General features: G+C 35.7%; 1 protein-coding gene and 1 long non-coding RNA gene across 12 annotated transcripts in view; one reads left to right on the top strand and one right to left on the bottom strand.

The window, feature by feature from the left end:
- Positions 1-18,467, bottom strand: part of RNLS (renalase, FAD dependent amine oxidase) — a 295,137-nt gene that overhangs the window by 77,751 nt on the left and 198,919 nt on the right. The gene's annotated exons all lie outside the window — the stretch shown is intronic.
- The window catches only part of LOC149121978 (uncharacterized), a 412,421-nt gene that overhangs the window by 370,186 nt on the left and 23,768 nt on the right, over positions 1-18,467 (top strand). The window contains exon 3 of one of the 3 annotated variants that reach the window (XR_016222173.1): positions 5,164-5,301. The exons of the other annotated variants lie outside the window; for them this stretch is intronic. This is a non-coding gene — a long non-coding RNA (uncharacterized LOC149121978). Of the gene's footprint in view, positions 1-5,163; positions 5,302-18,467 lie in introns of those variants that run through there. 3 annotated transcript variants of the gene reach the window in all.

The following is an 18,467-nucleotide window of genomic DNA, read 5'->3' as shown; positions in this document are numbered from 1 at the left end:
TGTTTGTCAGGACCTATAATCTGTAGTATTGGGACAAAATGTCAGAATCTGGTGGTGTAAGCTCTAGGACACTCAAAACCATGCTCATCTTGTACTGTGTAGATCTGCTAACTTCTTTTTTGTTTACATAATATCAACTCCCCATAATGCTTAGCTAAAGCCAAAGCAAATAAACTGAACTTTGGAATAACAGTTCCAAGTAGTATAAGTCTTTGGGAGCCTACAGCATTTTAATTATTTTTAAGTTATTGTACTTTCATAACTTAAACAAATATGAATTTCATGAGAAGCACAATTACATTTTATCTTTTCAGCAGGTTTTCTTTGCAGTGTGTTTAAAGTGCTTTTATTAATGTACTGGTCTGTACATTTGTAAAATATTCAGTTTTCTTTTTAAACTTTGTTTTACTTCCATTTTATTCATGCTGTTGAACTACACATTTTTGTTCTAAGTTTCAATAATTTCCCTCTCTTTCTTATATGAACTTTACATCACTGCAAATGTTCAATCTGAAAGATTTGATGGCAGAGGTTATCTTAACTGAACGCTGGCATTTGTGCACCCCAGCAAAAGAGTGCGTGTTTTGTGTACAATTAAGAATATAATAATATTTTGTAATATATATATTTCATTTCACTGAGCTTCAGTTTCCCCATCTATTATAATGGTATGACCTAGCTTAAAGAATGGCTATGAAGATTAGAAGATTAGAAATTAAATACATCTCTCATAAAAAATAGGGGAAAATTAAAAAATAACTGTCATTGTTGCAGGGAAAGAGCTGAAGTAGGAAGGTACAATTACCAAGAGGAAATTTAACTATGAGAGCAAGAGAGTGGGAAAAATGAGGAATCCGTCCTACCTCATCTCTGGAAAGACACACAATTTCATAGCCTCAAGGTGTTTACTTCTGATCCTTAACTTCAGGTCCATAATTCTACCATGTATAGAGTCTGAAACATAAATTTCTTCTTGTGCTTTTCTGCCTTAACACACCCATTTCACACACCTGTCTCCTCTTTGCTTGCAGGTAAATGTGTACATCTGCAAGGGCGTACTCTGTGATGAGGTGATAAATGGGGTGACATTTCATTATGTAGGGAGTAAATTCCAAAGATCAAAGATCAAACTTTTCTCCACATCTGTGAGTGAGGATTTAAAATGGAGCTAGTCTCATTGATTACAAGGAGATTAATAGAATTATTGATTTACCTGAAGTAATCTTTTCAGAGAGGTTTGGTTTTACCCTAGATTGTGGATGATATCCCCTGTAGATTATTGATCCAAGCTTCCACTCAAGCAAACTGGCACTTACCCCCTGCTCAGGCAGCCAAGAAGCTGTCTTGCTTGGATGGGCATTTGATGGCCTGCTCTTGCCACCTCCTTTTCTCTATTACAAACCCATATCCTCTCTTCCCTACCTGTCCTCCTCAATCCAGTTAACAGCTCATAGTTCAGTGAGTTTCCTTCTCACACACACATATATCCTTTAAAATGCCCAGGATGGCTATTCATGAAAGTCTGGTTATTCTCTACGTTTAGTTACTTGTTCTGTTGTTACTGTAAGATCTCTTCTTAGCTCACCAAATTGCCTCCTCTCCTCATCACTTTCTCTTTTATTCCATTTATGAACAAAGCACCAACCACAACCATGATACCAGAACAAAACAACCTTCTGCTTTGAAAAAAAAAAACAAAAAACCCACAAACCCTTAAATAAGTTGAAAATAGTTTTAATGCTTAGTGATGCAGGTAAAAGGAAAGCTATATATTTTTGGAAGTAAAATTACAAGTCATAAAAGATTTGTAAGAGTTCCTTGAAGTTCACTTCAGAATCTCATGGAACAATCCAGCTACCTCTTTATTTGGATTTCCCCCAGAAATCAGTGTCTAATCTAAATAGAAAATTTGCTTGCATTCAATTATGTGATTTTCTGATTCTCTATTTTATTTGTGTAAATGAGTAGTCTTTCAGTTTAATCAATGATAGATAAGCTTTTATGGGTAAACCTGGCATAGCAGATTAGAAAATATTCCTAATTTGAAATTATCAGATTATCAAAAGGGAGTTCATAAACTTGTTAATAGGGAAAATGGGGTAAGGGTATATGGGAACTCTTTTAACTACTTGACAGTTTTTCTTCTATAAATTAAAAATTATTCTGAAAAGAAATGTTAAAAAGAGAGAATTCATAAACTGAGAGCTCCCTGGTTTAGAAACTGATTAGCACTCTGGTTTTTCATTCAGTTACAATTTCACTGTGCCAACTCCTTTGCCAGCATAAAAAGATTCAGGGACAGGGTGCAAAAGGAGAAAATCAGAACAGGCATCAGATAAAAAAATTAATTCACTCTATTTCAAATAATGCATATTAAGAAATTGAATGGTACAACAAATAAAATATTTCTTATATGTAATATAGATGAGTCAATGTCACTGTGAGAAATTTAACTTTTTAAATTGCTAACTTGGTGTTTGTATTTCATTAGCAATGGCAAATAAATTACTATTCTCTTGCAAGTGTCAAAAAGATGGTACTATGGAGAAAGCAGCTCTAAGTATTATTCTTGCATGAATGAGAAAAGAATGCAGTCCTCACTGTCTTTTGCTAGTCACTGAGTCCATGGCTTTATTTCTGTTGTGGAAGGTACAAAAATCAGAATGGTTTTATGAAACTTGCATCACAGTAAATGTATCAATCCAGTTGTGTGAAACACATGCAAATCTCCTGCCACACACTGTGTAGTTAACCATACAATTAATATTAAATAAGTATCATAGATACAGAAAAGAAGCACAATATCACCCATTCACATTTACAATATTAAAAGACATCCAAATGACCATGGTAAAGATCATAAAAATCCTTTTTGAAAAAAAAAAGATGATCTGTTTAATCATCTTGGAAGGAATATTATTATCCTATAACTATTTGATATATGATAAAAACAATGTAACACTTTTAATTTCATTCAGAAATATCAACCCATTTATTGTTATCATTTGTTAAGCTAACAAATTCTTTTATACAGGAACTTCTCTTTGATCAAAATAACATTTGTATGCATTAGGAAATATTTACATTTGAGCTTCTTAGATATTATACATAATTTAAAAGTATTCTTCATAAAGCTCAAATACAAGATAAGGTATATTCCAATTTCTCTGTTTTGTTCTGTCTCTCACACAGACACAGCAGAGAGAGAGAGAGAAACCCTTATTGTTATTTTCTCCTAAACTTACTCATTCAACTCCCAGTAGAAGACAACTAAGGTTACAGAAAAAAAAATAATTTTATATTCAGTGGAATATACACTTTAGAAGACTGGGTTAAATTAAGGATAGGGAATTTCTTTGTTTTTGTTTATTTAAATATAAAACTGATGGTTTAAAGCTATTTAAGCAGTATTGCAAAACATTTTTTCATATTCTAATAAAATGACCAATTTTAACAACATCTTGAACAAACAAATTCCTTCCAGAACAAGATGTTTTTTAAAAATTATTTTAAAAAATAATATGAGAAGCAGAGAGAAAGACAGAGATCATGCGTTCTAATCACTTGTTCACTATCCAAATGACTGCAATGATCAGGCTGGGCCAGGGCTAAAGCCAAGAGGCAGGAATGCAGTATGTGTCTCTTACATGGGTGGCAGGAACCCAGTCACTTGAGCCATCACTGCTGCCTCCCAGGGTCTGTATTAGCAGGAAGCTGGCCCAGACGCTCCTGTGTGGGACGTGGCACCTTAACTGCTATGCTGAGAAATCCTGTTTATTTTTTTTCTTTTTTGAAGTGGGGAAAACAGTGCTAAAATTCAGCCTGATTTTTTTTTTCTTGTCTGTCTTCTCCTCTTGCCCACCCCAATTCTTTCCTCCAAATAATGAATGAAACTGGGAAGTAATAGCAATATGATGTGTGATAAATGGTTTTTAGTCATTTAATTTACATATTCCTGATAGCTAGAATGGCAGATAGATTTCCCCAAAATGGTGGCAACAATATACCCTATCCTATAATATTTTTCTAAAGGTGACTTTTACATCCTTTCTATCAAGACATAGAATGTAAATATCTTTCCCTTGAATTTAGCAGTGTTTGTGACTAATGCAAAACTGACAATGTGTGACTTTTGAGCTGGGTCATAAAAGATTATACAACTTATGACTAATTCTCTGAAGAGACTCAATCTTGGAACCTGTCCACCATGTTGTAAAGAATGTCAGGACACTTGCAGAGGCTACATCGTAGGTTCTGGTCGACAGCTCCAGCCTACACCAGCTTCAACCCACACACTTATTAACGAAGATGTCTCCAGAAGATAGCAGCCCCCAGCTGTTGAGTCACCTAGCTTTTGAGTCTTTCCAGCTGGGACCCTAGACATTGTGGAACAGAAATAAACTGTTCACATTGTAATCTGTCCAAATTTCTGACCCAGGGGAGTTCTTGACATAAACCAATTGTTTTATTTCACAAAACTCTGGAGTGGTTTGTCCTAGTACAATAGAAAGCTGCAACAACCAAGGGAATTTGGTTGTCTTTTCATATGCTTATTGACCATTTGGCTGTCTTGTACATACTGCCTACCCTTAATCTTCCCCTATTTGATTCATGGGTTGTTTTTGTCTTCCTCATGTGTACTGAACACAAGACATCTTCAAAAAGTTCATGGAAAATATGTACTATGAAGAATTTGTGCATGGGTTTCAAAATATTTTTGGCACCAAAATAAACTTACCTTTTAATTCTTTTCCCATGAGCTTTTTCGAAGTACTCTCATATTAATCCTACTTTTGTTACACATATTGTCAATATATTCACCCAATTGCTTCACTTGTTAGTGAAGTCTGAATTTTATGTAATCTTTTCATTCTTTTCCTTTTTTAGTTTTGAGATTTTTTTTTTAGGGAAAGGCTTTACAGTTGAAGATTGAAAATATCCTGTATTTTCTTCCAGTGCTTTTTATACTTTTTAATTATCAACTGTTTAATTCATCATGTATTTATTATTTTACAAGGTGTGAAATAGGGAAAATCAGTTTTTAATCATATACTCAGTTGTCTGTATACCCTCTATTTAAATAATTCATTCTCCATTGATTTTAAAATGTCTCCTTTTAAGCTAGATTTTTTTTTTTTTTTTTTTTTTTTTTTTTTTTGCCAGGCAGAGTTAGACAGTGAGAGAGAGAAAGACAGAGAGAAAGGTCTTCCTTCCGTTGGTTCACCCCCCCAAATTGCTGCTACGGCCAGTGCTGCGCTGATCCGAAGCCAGGAGCCGGCTGCTTCCTCCCAGTCTCCCATGTGGATGCAGGGACCCAAGTACTTGGGCCATCCTCCACTGCCTTCCCAGGCCACAGCAGAGAGATAGACTGGAAGAGGACAACCGGGACTAGAACCTGGGGTGCTGGCACCGCAGGTGGAGGATTAGCCAAGTGAGCCACGGTGTCGGCCATAACCTAGCTTCTTAAATAAGCATGTATCTGTTTTTGGAATCACTATTCTGATTCATTGACCTAATGAACACATTTATTATTTGCATATTCTTGTACATGAATATGGTATACTTCTCCTTTTATCCAGATAACAGTATTAAAGGACTTAAAAAGTAATTACAGTTTTCTCAATCTATTCATGTATAATACCTTTAGGCTTATTCTTGGTAGTTTGTTATTTTTATTATGCTTGTAGATAGTGTTTTTAAAAATAGTATATTTTCTAATTGGTCATGCTGTAGTTTACAGGTTGAGTATCCTTTATGCAAAAATGCTGGGGATGAGAAATATTTCTAATTTCAGATTTTCAGATTATGGATGCCTCAACTATAATAAAACTATTGAATTGTGTGTGTGTATTTAAATGTATACATATAAAATATGTTTATTTCTTTTGTTTCACTTCCTTTTTTGTTTTTTAACTGCTTTATAAGTTATAATAGGTTTTGAGTTGATTCCCCTTGAATTTTCCCTTGAATTACAGATGACATCCTTTACTTTTTACCAACCATCTGTTATTAAACTAAAATAAATATGTTGAACAATCAATTTTAAAATACAAATTGTGTATCACTTAATGTTTTCTAAATTTAAAAAAGATTTTCTTAAAAATTTTTTTAAATCAACTTAATATTTAGTTACTAGAATTGGTTGGTATACTATATCGCATAGGCCAAATCTTACCCCTGCCTGGTTTTTACAGCCTTTTTACTGAAAATGGTTCTTAAAGGTTTAATTTATTGAAAAAAAGTTGAGAATATTTTATAACATTTGAAAATGAATTAATATTTTATTATTCAAAATAAAGATTTCTTAGAACTACAAAACTCACTTGTTTATATACTATCTCTGATAGCCATGATAGCTTTTGTACTACAATGAGAGAGTTGAATAGTAGTTATGTGGACTGCATAAGATGCTTATATTGCTTTTCAGTACTGCTAGGTTCACAACAAATCATACTGACATAGTTATAATGTGACTATTTCAAGTGCCATGATATCCTGTAACATTATTATTAGTATTATTATTGTTTAATTAGCATTTAATACTGACCTTGTCAAAACATTAAAAAAGTAGACAGCAAATGATATGTACATTGGAATGTGGATGACTTATCAAATCAGATGGCAAAGCATTATATGCAATTATACTATTGCCATGCTCAAAAAGTACAATATATATAAGCATACTGGAATAAACACTCATCACATTATTCCCAACTCAGTAGTAAACACTGGTCATAAATGTATTTTAAATTGAATATTTTATCCAGAATAGCTTTTTCCCTCCACAAAATTAGTTAAATAAAAATAATACTACATCCAAAATAATCATTTTAGGTAAACTATTTACTGATAGTAAATTAAATTGTTTTTGATTAAAGTATTAAAAATTATTCTAAAAAAAGGACTTCTTTAAGACTGTTAGCTTTTTGGTGAAAACAGTTGCTTGAAGAGTTGAGACTGTTGCAATTAATGCCAATGTTTAAGTTAAAAAAACAAAAAGGTAAATGACTTTGAGTGGATTGTCTTCTGTCATGATTAGTTGATAGATGTAATGGATAACTTACAGTATTCAGATACTGATTTGAGGAGTCAATCTTGAGTCTGAAGTGATTAAAGAATTAGCTTTTATGCATAGACTACATTGTAAAACTATAGGTAAGGATATTTTTAAAAACCTGGGAGAACAGTATTTCATTACAACCTGAAGGGGAATCTTCTAAGATGTGTCCCAATTGCTGGTGGCAAAAATACTTGTTTTCAAGCAGAAAACACCTTAGCTGTACTAATCTACACGGTTTGGGAAAATGTAAAGCATTTGAAGCCTGCAGTTATTCATTGCATGGCTTATAGCAGATGATCTGTGGAAAATATATAAATCTACCAAACAATAGTACCAATGGTAAGATTCATTCACTTTTGTGGGGTTAACCCTCATTAGTTTCATAAATGAATCTGAATATTCTACTTCTCTAGCACTTAGCAGAGAAAAATGGTAACATTTTATTGTGATTTTTTTTTTGAGCTCAGGGAAAAGAATGAAATATTTGTGAATGAGACATACCACCATGAAATACCATAATTGAACACTTAATGATTTTGGAAATGAGCATTCCTACATAAAATATTTCTGAACAAGTTTAACCTAAAATTACCTAAAAACAGTGATTTATAGTGAAATTTATACTGTGGTAAGGCCATTTAAATGAAAATTAATGTTTGAATCACAGATGTAGCTGATTTCCACATTTCTTACACTGTTAAAAGTTAAAATAAGAACTGAGATGTCCATAGAGATCATCATTATACTTAGTGAAATAAGCCAATCCCAAAAAGACAAATACCACAAAATTTTCCTGATCTGCTGTAACTAACAGAGTAAGAAAAAAGTAATTATATTAGTGAAATTGACATTTTGAGAATTGATTATGGTTTATAGCCCTTGTCTCTACTGTTGTGGAACAGTGTTTTTGTTTTTCTTTTTTGCTGAACTCCTTAGTAGAATGTTAATCTCATGATTATAAAATAAACTAAAAATACTTCATTGTAAAAAATTAAATGGAAGAGTAAGAAAGAAAGGAGTAGGGAAGGTGGGAGAATGTGTGGGAGGGAAGGTAGTGTGGGAAGTATCATTATGCTCCTATATGAAATTTGTTCAACCTTATATAAATTTTAAAAATTGTTAAGAAGTGAAAGCAAGCAAACAGGGAAAAAGAAATAAGTGAGATCACCATTTCCACTCAAATGTTCAGGAGATATATTTTTCTGAGCTCAAATTACAGTTCTAGTAGCATTTTTTTTGGGGGGGGGACCTTGAAGAAAGAACAAATGAAATTTCCATATTTCAAAATCCACTTAACTGTGCAATCTAGGAGCTTCCTCCTAACCTTCAATTGAAAGTAATTAATGTAATGACATGCTAAAAGGCAAATATTAAGAGAAAAATCTAATATAATTCTTTAAGTGCCTTCCAAGCAATGAATGCACTCAATTAAAATCACATGCTTATGGTCAGATATTAATATTTGGCAGTGACTATCTATGTGAAAAGACATTTTAAAAAATGAAATATGTAAAATTCCATTACAAATCAGCATTAACAGATTGGACATGTGCAACTGATTGTGATGATCAGAAACACTAACTTTGAACCCCAATTCAGGGAAATGTTACCCCTTCCCCACAATAAAAGAATTCCATTATTTTCAATAGTAAATCTGTGTCACAGAAAATTAGACTCAATTCTTATTGTATTTTCAATTTTTGTTGTTAAAGATTAGTAGAAATTTTTCTTTCTTGTCATGTAGCTACCTATCTAATATCTTTGACTTTGCCTCTTGGCCAGCAGTCTACCATATTTATTCTCTGTCCCTCTATGGAAAAATGCTGCCAATCCCCAGCCTAGAATATGCTCTTGATTTCCTTGGTACAAAATCTTTGTCATTAAAAGTACCCAGCAAAGGTAAGTCTCAAAATCTTTTTTTTTTTTTTTTTTTTTTTTTGACAGGCAGAGTGGACAGTGAGAGAGAGACAGAAAGGTCTTCCTTTTGCCGTTGGTTCACCCTCCAATGGCCGCCGCAGCCAGCGCGCTGCGGCCGGCACACCACGCTGATCGGAAGGCAGGAGCCAGGTACTTATCCTGGTCTCCCATGGGGTGCAGGGCCCAAGCACTTGGGCCATCCTCCACTGCACTCCCTGGCCACAGCAGAGAGCTGGCCTGGAAGAGGGGCAACCGGGACAGAATCCGGCGCCCCGACCAGGACTAGAACCTGGTGTGTCGGCGCCGCAAGGCGGAGGATTAGCCTAGTGAGCCACGATGCCGACCTCAAAATCATTTTGTAAGCTCATGTTTGTTGAGGGCTTACTATGTACAAAGATTTTCCTTGTGATAGAGGCACTAATACTTCCAATTTAAAGTGTGAAGAAATAGAAGTTCTAGCCTTTTCCAAAGTTCTACACTAAAAAGTGAATTAATCATGATTTAAATTTGGTCTTTGTGGCTCCAAAGCCTAGGTTGTATGCCTTTGAGGAGGTTACTTAAACCTCAGTTTTTAAAAATCTGTAAAATGAGATTATAACTACAGTACCACCTATACCACATGATTGATTTAAGCATTAAATTAATTAATAAGTGGAAAGCACTTGGAATAGCTGCAGTGGAGAGCAGTCAGAAATTCAATTACAGGAAAAATGTCAATAAAAGTTTGTTTTAGAAGAAATTGATGGAGAATAGTTCCCAATTCTGTTGACAATTAGAATTTTTTACATAGTACAAAATCTGTGCTATTGGTTTGAGAAAAAGAATCTTGTATGTAACAAACATGTAAAATATTACATTTAATATGACAAAGGCAGATATCCTAAGAAGCTGAAACAGCCATCTGCAGTCATACTCTCTTGAGCTTATTCCTGCTTTGCCACTTGTTAGCTCTGTGACCTTTGTCAAGTCATTTAACCTCTCAGTATCCTCCTCTATAAAATGTGTTTTATAAATAGTCTACCATAAGGTATGATATGAAGATTAAAAAGATGATACATCAAACATGCCTAATGTATAATTTGAGGTAAAAGAACGAGCTCAGTAAATGCTAGTTCATTTCCCCTGGCCCCTATCCTCTCAAAATTGTTCCAGGGCTTAAAACATCAAAGCAAAACAAAAGAAAACCCAAACAGCCAGCAAGTAAAAATCAACTTGTTAATTGTGTTTGCATGATAGATAGACTATGAAGGAGGAAGGAAATAAAAACACCTTATTATAGTTGTCATATAAAATACAGGATATCCAGTCAAATTTGAATTTCAGATAAACAATGATCTTTTTACATAAGTATCAAGTATTACATGAGATATAGTTGTACTAAATAATTTTTTCATTATTTATCTGAAATTTTAATTTGGGTATCAAGTATTTTCATTAAGCCTGGCAGCTTAGACATGACAGTATAGCTAAGACTTTCTTCATAAGACCCTAATGTGTTTCCAAATTGCTAACTTCAAAGGCACCAAGGAAAAGGTTGACCCCACTCTCCCTGTTTGCCAAGCAAAGGGCCCGCATAGGAAGTAAGATTTTGAGTCCCTTGCATCCTTTATGGGAAACTGGTGCAGAAGCTGCTGGGAGAACTGAAGCAACCTGCCCCTCCTCCCCTGGGCCCCTCTCTTTGGGTGGGGTTCTGTGGTTATAATGCGGTGACTCTGTCTCCGTGTCCCTGCCACGCCCTGCTTAGTCCACCTGGGGGTGGGGGTGGGGGTAGAAAACAGGTTGGAGGTAGGGGAAAAAAAAAAGGCTTATCAATTTAACATTTTCTTAGCAGGCTTGTTCTCTGCCGTTTGGGCTTGCAAAACTTAATTATTACTTTGATGCAGAATGGCTGCAGATTGTCATTGCCAGGCCTGATTTAACAGCCGGCTTGCACAAAGTCCGACAGAGATTGCTTTTGTTGCACTTTCGAACAGCTCTTGACGGTGGCTCTTTTACGTTAAGGAGGAAACTCTGTGGTTAAACTGTAGCCTAGGTATTTTTAGAGCCGTTACCATGTTAACCGAATTTCGTACATTTCACCTGCAGGATATGTGGTAGTGCATAGGACCTTCCCTAAACTCTAACAAAAAAAAATGATTTAACAGTTGTGAATAATGTGTTAGGGACCAACTCCAGGCTATCCGAAAGGCTACTCGCTGCAACCTGGGCTGCTAAGGGTCCTTTATTTGGATGGGTGGTAATATGCCATTAGGGAGTATTATTGTTTTGTTCTTGATACTCAGGGACTTGAAGGAACATATCCAAAAGGCTAAAATTGGTTAATTCTGAAGGTCACAGCCTGAAGGCAGTGACCCATTTGTTAATCATTAAGCTTTTCTAAGCCTCTCCTGACAGAATTCTGGCTTTCTGCCACTTCTCTGGTCATTTTAAACTGCGAATTCTTGTACTATTTCAGTTTCTAAGTAGGTAGCAAAGGTTATGAGAAAAGCATAACTTGTTAGTTATTTTTCCTTATCAAACGTCTTAGGCTTTTGGAAGACAGAGCTGTTCTGTGTTAAGGGAATCTTCCTAATATACCCAGCTACAGAGCATTTAAAGATGGACCCTCCTCGGATCCTCTGAAAAGGGAGGGTTTCTAGCCATCATTCCCATATTAATTAGTTTCCCTAGATAAACACAATGTTGTACGGAAAGGACACCCACTTAGTGATGAGGCACCCATACCAAAATCACTGGAGTTTTCTCTATAATCCTAACACTGAAAGTTCAAGAAACAGGAGCAGAATAACCATAATTGCCTTTATCATCTTCTGTCATCAGTTAAAAACTGGAAGAGCTTTAAAATATTTTACACATATTTTGAAAAGCCCAGTAACAGACTCAAGTGATATGATGTTTCACTGTCAAATTTAATGCCAGTTTATGCTCTAGTCCATCTGAATAGAAGTCAATTTGTAGACCAAAAATCTCCGGTAAACAAAACTACATTTTATGTAGCCAAGGGACATTAAGCTGCTAAAACACTTATTTCAATATTGAACATGGAAGAGCTGGCCTCTATTTCTCAAGGGAAAAAATACACAGTCAAACCTTGCTTATCCATAATCCAAACTTCCGGAAGGTTTACGTATTTGGAATTGTTCCAAATCTAGAAGAGAGGTTGGGGATGGAGAAAGGCGGGGGGGGGGGGGGGGGAGGCAGGGAGGAAGAGAGAGAGAGAGAGAGAGAGAGAATGAATATTAGCAAAAAGCAAGTCAGCTTTCAGAAGTAGACCTGAAGCCCTAGCAACATTGAAAAGAGACCTGGAGCTTACATCTGATTGGCTTACAAGCCAGAAGGAATGGTGAGCTCTGATTGGCTGCTGATGATGTCTCCAAATAACCAGGCTTTTTCAGGAAAGCAAATTTATGTGGCAGAAGGGACATGAGATATTAGAAGCAGGCAAGAAGAAAAGGGAAGAGAACAGGGCAAAAATGAATGGCATCTTATTTGTAATAGAGGTGGTGCCTGAGCTGAGAACAAGAATAGCATATATCTACTTATGTAAACTGCTTGCAGTTTACAATATACTTTTACATATAATCCTTGATATTGTCTTCATAAAAACCTAGGGACTCCTAGAAATTAAATAGCATGTTCCAGGTCATCCAGCTAGTAAGAAAAATAGCCAAGGTCTTCTAGCTACAAATCCAACACTTTCAATGTGACACAGGTGTAATGGAGATAACGCTTTTGAGTTGCCCTTTGAGACAGTGAACAGCAAATTCTTTGATCATAGAAAAAAAGATCACAAGTCACAACAGCCTGCAGTTTAGTGAGAGATCAGAAGAAGGTGAAGGATTCCCTACCTTTTGTGACCACAGACCTTAAAAATGCAAACACAGACCTGCGCCGTGGCTCACTTGGCTAATGTTCCGCCTGAGGCCCCAGCACCCTGGGGTTCTAGTCCTGGTTGGGGCGCCAGTTCTGTCCCGGTTGCTCCTCTTCCAGTCAAGCTCTCTACTGTGGTCCGGGAGGGCAGCGGAGGATGGCCCAGGTGCTTGGGTCCTGCACCCGCTTGGGAGACCGAGAGGAGGTACCCGGCTCCTGATCGGCGAAACACCAGCCATAGCGGCCATTAGGGGAGTGAACCAACGGAAGGAAGACCTTTCTCTCTCTGTCTCTCTCTGTCTATAACTCTCTCTCTGTCTCTCTCTCTCTCACTGTCTAACTCTGCCTGGCCAAAAAAAAAAAAAAAAGCAAACACAGAATACCTCTCTACAGGTATTTACGAGGAGACAGTCATGGTACAAATGAGGGTTGTGTTTTGAGCTGGGAGCTCAGCACTAGGTGATCACAGTCCTGCAGATTCCTTTCCTGTCTTGAGTCAGGCTACTTCTGTTTATACCCACAATCATCATCATTTTCTCCTCCTGAGCCATTCTAATAGCTTCCTAGACTACTTGACTGGTGTTTTGCATCCTCTCTTCCCTGACTCTTGTCTCCTTTCCTTCAGATTTATTCTCTGAACCATAACATCTTGCTTTAAACTTGCCTTTAGAATAAAACCCCATCCTTTGGCCCCAGTTTACTTTGCCTCAATCTGCTTGTGACTCACTCCTCTAGCCGTGGAGGCCTCCTTTTAGTTATCAATGCACTATACTCTTTTCAGATGAACAGCCTTCCATTTTGCTGCTCCCTATCTCCATGTCATCACATAGCTGCTCTTTTTCTTATCTACGTAATCTACACCAATAAAAGCTGGAGTGAGATTTCTCCTTCAGTCTCTCATAGTACCTTTTTATTAACTCCCTGAGATTTCTCAATCTGAAATTATGTATTTTTATTTGATTCCTGTTTATCATCTTTTCATGTGTCTTCCCTTTGTGAATCATCCAGCTCCGTTTCTCTCCGTCAGGCCCCTCATCAGTAGTGCACAGGAGGCATTCCATAACTTTGTTGACACAAATGAATGAAGGAATAGCAGAACATCAACATACTCTGCATCTTAACAGCTAAGAGTCATCTACATGGAGAAACCTTATTTGCTGTTTCTATCCTATTGTTTGTTAATGCTTGTTAGAGTTGTAAGCTCTGATACAGCTGCCATCACTTAGGAAGTTCTGTGGAAACTTTTGGAAAAAGGAATATAATTTGGTTTGCTTTGGGAGTTGAGGGTGGTATAAATTCACTCTCAAAGTCTGTTAGTAAATAATTGAGATCCACCTTGACACTGGAGCTTTACTAAGCATAGGTATATCAGCACATAGTGAGCATGATATTGGCTTTCTTCCTGGGATTCAAAAGACTTTCATTCACTTTTGGAGCCAGAACCAGGCTGTTTTGTTGACAATTTGCAGAGCTCACACAATGCATACAATGTTTGTTATCCATCTTTGATTTGTCAAAGTTATTCCTCTGAGTGATTAACATCCCTTAGAAAAAAATAATCATTCTATAGATATTGTAAAACCATCATGAGATCAATGTCTTTGTCAAAGTTACTGCTGTTTTAATGGCAATGATCTGTTTCAACATTCTGATTTTTGGGGACTTCTTAGCTGAATGATGGCAGATCTCTTAGTGAAGCTTACCATGGTGCCCTCTGGTGGAATAAACTTCCGAAATTTTAAAAGCTAAGTCTCTAGTGAGAATCCCTCTTTGAAATGAAATGGGATAACTTTAAATATAAATGTCTACAACTATAAGCAGGATGCTGTTGCTATTGCAAGACTGCAGGAAATACATGCCTCAAAATATATGCTTGCAGATTTGGCGATACAGCATGCAGAAGCTGCAAGGAAAGGGCAATGATATAATAGTGTGAAATCCCAAAACTACTAGAATGAATGTCAGGAGCCACCACATTTCCTAACACCTGAATAACTAGGTATTTTATTCATTAGGTCAAATGGAGTGATGCAATTACCACATTTGCAACGATATTCATAGGTAGCCTGAACACAAAGGGGAAGTAGAATTTGGTTGTGGTTTATCAAGAACCAGTAGAGATTCAATTGACAGGATTTTGTCATTAGATTCATCACCAGATTTGAGAAAAACATATGTCCATCAAAAAGCAAAGGTCACAGAGTTGGTTCCTTGAAACTGTGTTATGGCCAAGAGATCTTGAAACTCCATTATGAAGAAACTTTCACAAATCCCCACAAGAGTATAGAGTAAAGACCTCTTGGATAACAATTTGGGCCACACACCACAAGGATTCTGCTTAAGGAATTTAGAAACCAGCTACGGAAAGATAGTAAGGTTCCTTGAAGACTAAAGCTCTTGATGACAGAGGGAAGCAGTGTAGATTCTTTTCTGTATTTGATCATCTGAAGGCACTACACAAAATTCTCACTCAATATAAAAATAAATAAGGAATTCAGCATCCAGTTCACCAAAGTGTTTGCAAGTTATTTAGTGACTATTTTAGTATTCAAATTTCCTAAAAGGTAGAATGTGGGGCAAAATTACAGGGAGTTGTGACTATAGCCCACTTAAATTTGGTCACCTTGTTGCTTTTCTTATTGGGGCCCATCTTAGAAATTTGGTGTACCTGGGATACAAATAAAACAAAACAGAACAAAAAAACCTGAAACAACCAACAGCTCTTCCAAAGCATTGTACTCAAAGGAGTGGTACTGCCCCCTAGGGGTATTTTGGAAATTTGTGAGGGAAATTTTTTTTGTGGTACAAGTGTCTCAAGGTGTCTAAATGATTATGGAACTGACATTCAGTATTGGCCAGGGATAAGAAGGGCAGTTCAATATCATGCTGATGTTTACTGACCCATCAACCATTCATATAGATGAAAAACCTGTATATAATAATTTAAGACTAGGGCCAAGTTCAGTTTTATATGAAAAAGAAAAAAAAATAAGCATTTTCTGCATGGCTTTAATAGACACTAAATTAACCAGAAATCCAAATTCAATGTAAATTGAAGGAGAATTATACTTTGTTTCATTTGGAACTCTACATAGAATTGTTCAGAATTGTTGAATCCTGAAATATCAATGTTCATGTCATACATAGTATTTGAATCCTCCAAAAGTACAATTGTAATCATTGTTATTTATAACACCTCAAATACTTGGTCAGACTCCTTCAGTATATCTTCTAATGTACTTATGCCCAAACATTTTCAATTATTGTTACTGTATCTGTTCCTTCTTCCTTATATTACAATCGGGTAATTATATTCATAGTGTTGAAATTATGTGCATTGGTAGTTTATTCAATAATTACATTTTAGTAGGGTAAAAGATCTTACTGAAAAAAATCTTTCTTACTAAGAGAGTATGGGAAGTAATCATGAAAATAGCATGCTCCTTCATAAAAGCACAACAAACACTGACAAAAACTGTCAGAATGAACTTTTTCAGAAGTCTGGAAATTAATCAGAGGTTTGCAGCAATCAGGTGCACTTTCACTCACGAGAAATGGCTAAATGTTGGTCAAAACACTGAGCTTTGTTGCATTTTACTTTGCTCTATTTCCATGGCCTCCCTCTCCCACTTCTGAAATAATCTTGAAAATCAAGAGCTTGCAGTCATAGTGAAAAACAGTGGCCTGGTAACCTAACACGGAGGGTAGATGTGGGCTACAACTCTTTCTAAACTCCATTCCTCAGGAATTACAATTATCTGACCTGTCTGGTGGTTCTGTGGAGTGTCCTACTCATAACATTGTCTGTATACAAATTGAATCAGAGCTCTTCCAGTGTGAACATTTTATGTGATGGAAACAATTTTCAATTATTATAGAAAAGTTAGGTGTAATTGTTTAACATTACTGTTTCCTGATGCAGTAGGTAATAGTTGGGTCAAATAGCCAACTTACTATATATATAAGCTTATAAGGAAAAATTGAGGAAAGTCATATTCCTAGGCAAATTGGAAAAGCACAGACATAGTACTTGGAATTTAGAAGGCTACTCTCAAGCATAGGAATGCAAGCATATCCAGTGCTGTGCATATGCTCAGAAAAGACCTGAGAATGACCTAAACTCTCACCTCTGCTTGACCTTGTAGTTCTGTGAAGACAGGAAGTGAAATTTAAGGTATACTTGAACACTGCCTGCTAGAGGGTTGAGGATATGTTCCAAATGCACACTGAGACCTTGGCAAAGGCTGGGGTACTTTTGGGCTGTAAACAATTACAGAAATTTTGTCTAGTCATTAGCCAATGATAAGTTAGCCACTGGAGACTCCAGTGGCCACCCATGAAAAATCAGGCATCAAAAAATTAGTTCAGAAAAATCAAGCAACTACAACAAATACCAACTTTAACAAACCCTGGAGAGGAGAGAAATTTTGATTTCACAAGTATCATATTAATTAAAATGTAGTGTTTGAACAAAAAATTAGGAAACATTCAAAGAAACAAAAAGTATATTACACAGAGTATAAAACCATTAATTGTCCCTTAGGAATCTCTGACATTATATTTACTAGACAAAGGTATAAATGAGCTATTTTAGCTGTATTCAAAGAACTAAAAAAAAGTCATGACTATGGACTAAGGGAAGGTATGAGAACAATTTCTTTCCAATTAGAAATCAACCAGTGAAGAGACAAAGTTTTAAACAGAGCTAAATAGAAATTTTGGGGTTCAGAAGTAAAATAATAGAAATGAAAAATTTCAGCAGAAGACTGAGATTCCAAAAGAATCAGAAAACTTGAAAGTAGGTCAACTGATATTATCCACTGAGGAAGAGAAAGAGAAAATAAATGATCAGAGACTTGAGGAATACCATCAAGAATATCAACATATGCATTGTGAGAGTCACAGAAGGAAAGGAGAGGAAAACAGCAGAAAGTATATATAAAGAAATCAGCCTTAAAAAAACCTTCCCAAATTGATAAAAACCATTAATCTACCTACCCAATAAACTAAACAAATCCTAATTAGGATACATTTGAAGATATTCTCAACTAGACACATCATAATCAGACTGTGGAAAACCAAAGGCAAAGTGAACCTTAAGACAGCCAGAGAAGTGACTCATCATGTTCAAGGGATACCCAATAAGACTAGCAGCTGAATTCTCATTGGAAATGGTGGAGGTCAGAATGTAGTGGCATGACATATACAAAATGTTGAAAGAAAAGACCATCAACCAAGAATTCTATGAGTATATCCAGCAAAAATATCATTTGAAAATGAGAGAAATCAAGACATTTTCAGATAAACAAAAAAACCACAGAGAATTCATTGGAGGAATTGAAAGATCACTAGACAGTAACATGAATCACATGAACAAATAGAGAACTGATCATGATAAATGTATAGATAAATATAAAAGATACTTTATAATTCTTTATTTGATCAGAAAGAAAATCCTATAAGGTAACAATTATAAATTCATGTATAAATTTACATTGTGACATGTACACAATGTAAAAAGATGTAATTTGTATAACCACAAGATAACAAAGAAAAACATAGGGATTGGAACCATATATTGGCCAAGATTTTAGTATACTATTGAAATTAAGTTGGTCTT

Source organism: Oryctolagus cuniculus, chromosome 15 (assembly GCF_051225735.1).
Source record: "Oryctolagus cuniculus isolate XC-2025 breed Fujian yellow rabbit chromosome 15, ASM5122573v1, whole genome shotgun sequence".
NCBI classification, from domain to species: Eukaryota; Metazoa; Chordata; class Mammalia; order Lagomorpha; family Leporidae; genus Oryctolagus; species Oryctolagus cuniculus.
The sequence above is the reverse complement of the archived record's forward strand: the minus strand, read 5'-3'. Positions and strand labels throughout refer to the sequence as shown.